General features: G+C 49.9%; 1 long non-coding RNA gene across 1 annotated transcript; it reads right to left on the reverse strand.

Moving 5' to 3' along the window:
* Positions 1 to 1,394: 1,394 nt before the first annotated feature.
* LOC109741975 (uncharacterized) lies at positions 1,395 to 4,238 on the reverse strand. The gene is made up of 4 exons (XR_012187722.1): positions 2,856 to 4,238; positions 2,574 to 2,735; positions 1,848 to 2,316; positions 1,395 to 1,622 (listed from the first exon to the last, which is right to left on the reverse strand). It is a non-coding gene; the product is annotated as an uncharacterized lncRNA (long non-coding RNA).
* Between the last annotated feature and the right edge of the window lie 248 nt (positions 4,239 to 4,486).

Here is a 4,486-nt window from a genome sequence, read left to right on the forward strand (position 1 = left end):
CGGTTTAAGAGCGGTTTTTAATTTACTAAATCACGGAATTCAGTTTTTTTGAATTTTTTTCAATTTTCGGTACTGTTTTCGCTTCAGTTTTTAAACTATTTGTCAAGACGAGGCGTATGGTACGCCGTTGGAGAGCTACGGACCAGGCGCAACTTTCATATGTTGAAATATTTTTGAGATTCCTTACGGTTTTTAGTTAATTTTGAAAATTGTGTGGCTGACGACAAGAGGCAGCGGCCGTTTTTCGCGAAATTTTTATAGTCTGCTGGTCGAAATGATTCAAATTATATGCCGTTGGAAGATATCGATGAGGCGCAACTTTTTCATGTAGAACACTCTCTCCGATTCCTTACGGTTTAAGAGCAATTTTGATTTTAACAAAATGCGGACACTCTGTTTTTTCGCGACACCAAAATAATCGTATGTATTGTATTAGACAGAAAACCGCACTGCTCTAGACCAAAAACCGCACTACATTAGAAGTTCAAGTGAACTTCATGGTTTATCTTTTGTCGGACATAAATTTTTCCCAGACGAAGAAGTGGACCGTGCTTCACGTCGGGTGTAAGCGAACCGCAACACTATCGAGAAGTGAACCGCATTATTTATTTTTTGTCGTTCTCGAAACAATTTTTTGCACTTCAGATTTTGAGAGTAGTGAACCGCAAGACTACCAAAAGTGAACGGCGACACTACCCAAAAGTGATCCGCATGAGTTTTTGTTGTCCTTTAAAAAATCATTGAACGAGAGTGGACCGCAGAAACTATTTTAAGTGCGTTTTTTTTTTCAAATGGAGTCTACTGCAGAGTCATCCATAGTGGACTTCTTTAAAACTAGAGTGATGTGCATTTCCTTTTTTATAAAGGAGGAAATGAGGGGACTACATTAAGCAAAATTATAGTGTCCTCAATGCTCTCCGAGGGGACTGCATTAAATTAAATTTTTGCTTTTTTATACAACATGTGGCAATATAGTGAACTTCTCACACAGAGTGTGTTTTACATGGGCAAAGAAGTGAACCCCATGGTCGAGAAAAATGTACCGCAACACTAGTAGTAAACTGCACTATTATTTGCTGCTCCCTAATTTTGTATTTCCACTTCTTCATTTGACGGTCTGAACTCCGATGATAAGTGAAATTAATGAACCACACTTTTTTCTTCTACAATAACATAGTAAACTTCACGAACAACAATTCTCCAGGCTTTTTTCCTTTTACGTCTTTTAACAATGAGAAACAAAATTAATGAAGTGAACGGCCGGCGAGCCACTAGGAATGGACCGCATTAGACATTTTTTTCAATTTTCTTTTTTCACTGGACCCCTAGTGTTTCATGGAGTGCACTCCTTTTTCTTTCCCGACAAATATAAGAATCTCTACGGAGAATACATAGACCAAAGAACTGCACGGGCCAGTGGGGTGAACTATACGGAAATCAAGATATTTTTACAATTAGGTCCGTGGGAATTTAGCAGGATCACCCTCCAAATGATAAGTGAAATTACAATGTAACCCTGCAATTTTGTTATTCCTCCACCAAAACTTCAAGTGGGCACCAGCTGTACTCCATGCCGACTAGAATCTCGCCTGCCGCCACACTACGAGGTTACAACTTGATCTCTGTAAATTAGAGCACACTTAGCATTCAGAAACAAGATATACATGTAGATACTAAACCTTTCTTTCTCTTTTCGATAATATTTTCGTCTCCTACAAAAAAATAGCAAACTGAACCTCTAAACAGGAATAGCAAACTGTTGAACCGCAAGAACAGGAATAGCAAACTGCGGTTTGTTGGATTTTTTCCTCCCAAAAATCAGAAGTGAACTGCAACAACAAGCTCACCTCACGCATGTTTTGCTGGTAGCAAAGTAAGAGGCTCGAGGGGAGGGACATGCAAAGGGAGATGTGGTGGTTCTCTGGCCCCGACCCCCATCGCCGTGCCGTGGGCGTACACTAGCTGCCTCGCCGCCACAACCGTACTGCACACACGTGCATGCCGGACTGCATGGCCGTGCTACCCCACCGTGGATCCATGGCAGAGCTACGTCGCCGGCGGCTGACCGGCAAGCAGACGAAGCAGGTGGAGAAGGGGGGTCAGCCAGTTCGAAGGTAGAGGAGGTTGGAGGCCGCGAATGTTGGCGGAGGAGCTGCTCCTTTCGCGTCTCCAGCAGACTGGAGGAGCAAGGCGCGGCGAGTCCCGGCGCGGCCCCCACGCCTGGGGTGCTGCTGGTGGCGACACTGCACGCCATCATTGGCCGTATTGCAAGTCGTCGTTGGCCGCACTGCACGCCGTCATTGGCCAAGTCGATGCCTGTATATAGAAGAGAAGAAACACCTGTTACTGTTGCACCAAACACCAAAAACACTATATATATTGACTCGTTGTATACTACTCGTACTTGCATATACATTGAGGATTTCAGAGGATTAAAAAATGAATCAATGTGAAGCACCAAGCATCTAATTCGAATTCCAGAGAGATAGCACCAAATTGGCTAACTAAGAGCTTGAAATGCTATATGTAGCCTCTCTACAGGAAGTGAGGTGAAATTGGGGGAAAGAAATTACCTGTGAGAATGGAGAGGATCATGCCGTGGTTGGGCTAGACCACGCACACACGAACTGCACGCCGGCGACGCGTGGACTGTAAACCGCTCCTCCTTCATTTGGCCGACAGGAGGCAGCCAACGCTGACGAGTAGTAGTTGAGCTAGCTGGAGAATATAGTGAACTGCAGATACACGGAGGGATGATTATCACACACATGCCAATATGAGCATAGTGACCTGCACACAAGACGAGCCTCAACACTTTGTTTTTGAAAAGAGAGAAAAGGAAGTGAACTACTTGCCGCGCCTCTTCACACCATGATCACACGCACGCTCGCCCAAATTGCAGCTGCACTCTGTGATGATGAATTTCCATCCGCACGCAAAAAACGCCCAATTGTGCAAGCCCGCGAGCACTGAACCACATCATGAGTGCCTCCGAGCTGCACTGCCATGGTCGCCGAGCCGCACAATTTTTTGTTTCACGAAGCGCGATGGGGCTTGGCGAGGAGCACCTCAATATTTTATTTCAGAAGTGAAAAGAGCGAACTAGAACAACGGAAGTGCCTCACGTACGATGAAAGCTGGTCCGATTTGGTACGATAGTGTAATCCACCGTGAACTCACCTTGAGCCAGCATTGATCAATGGTGGCCATACTACTTCGTAAAGAAATCGTAGATATTCTGTCGTACGTGTAGCAATGCTCCTAGAACAAGAGCATCGCCGCTAAGTGCACTGCACGCGCGCCCGCCAGAGGACAGCGACGCACACCGAATCGAAATGCAGGACACGGCCTGAGAGATGAGGGAAGAGATGCACCAGGGGCCGAGGGGCATCCACGGCGAGCGCAGGTGAACACTTGGCCGCCGGGGTGCCACAGGGTCGTCGACGGGGGAACACTGGTCGAGCGTGGGCCACAGGCTCCCGCTCCTTCGAGGTGGAGTGCAGAGTGGAGGTCGCCGGAGAGGACCGCGGGCTGGCCGGGATCTGGAGTAGAAGGCCGGCCTGCTGGCACGGGATCCATGGGTCCGTGGCGGGGTCACCGGATCCAGCAGTGTGGGTCGGGGCGGCGCGCCGTGGAGGCACCTGCGCCGCCTCAGTGCGGGAGCGGGGCGCCGGTGATGTGGCGGTGGTGGCGGAAGGAGGAGGGGATGCCGGAGGTGGAGGTGCTACTCGATTTGGAGATGGGGAGAAGGTGGGGGGAGGGTGGAGATGCGGCGGATGGGGGTGGGGCAGCGCTCGGGCGGCGAGGGCGTGGCGGCTCGGATCCATCGGCGGGAGTCCACACCCGGCGCTGGCGGCTCTGGAACACGGTGTCCGGAAGCTGTGGGCGGCGAGCGGCGCCAGGGCAGGAATCGGTGTCAGTGGGGCAGAGGTGGTTGTGGGCGGCACTCTAGTAGGTGGTGGCCGAGCGGCGCGGTGGGTGCAGGACGGCGTCGGGGAGGACGCCGCGCGGCCGGTGTGATGAAGGTGGCGCCGGTGGTGAAGTAGTGGGGCGGGGCTCCTTGGAGGAAGGTGGAGGAGGGCGGGGGCTCCGCCCATCCCATCAGCGCGGCGCATGAGGAGGCTGGCGGGGCGCTGCGCGGGATGGAGGCTGGGCGGTGGATCGTGGATTCGTGGGGTTGTGGGGGTCGTGGGCAGGGAAGAAGATGGGTGGAGCGGGGTTTGACTAGTGGAACAGGTGGGGTAGGCGTGCAGCTCAGTCCGCCATTTTCAGGTTGTTTTTTCTGTTGTGGGATGCGGCGCCGCAGAATAAGCTCGGTGTTATAAGAATAAGAGTCTTAAGGTGTTATCAGAATAGACTCATCCTATATATACTATTATAGAAGAGAAAACATAGGTTCAGTTTTGCATTCTTATAGAAAAATAGAACTCAGCTGTGCGTCGTTTTGAAAAAACAAACATAACTTGGGCTTCTGATGTTATAGAGA

The sequence above is a fragment of the Aegilops tauschii genome, chromosome 6 (assembly GCF_002575655.3).
Source record: "Aegilops tauschii subsp. strangulata cultivar AL8/78 chromosome 6, Aet v6.0, whole genome shotgun sequence".
Lineage (NCBI taxonomy): Eukaryota > Viridiplantae > Streptophyta > Magnoliopsida > Poales > Poaceae > Aegilops > Aegilops tauschii.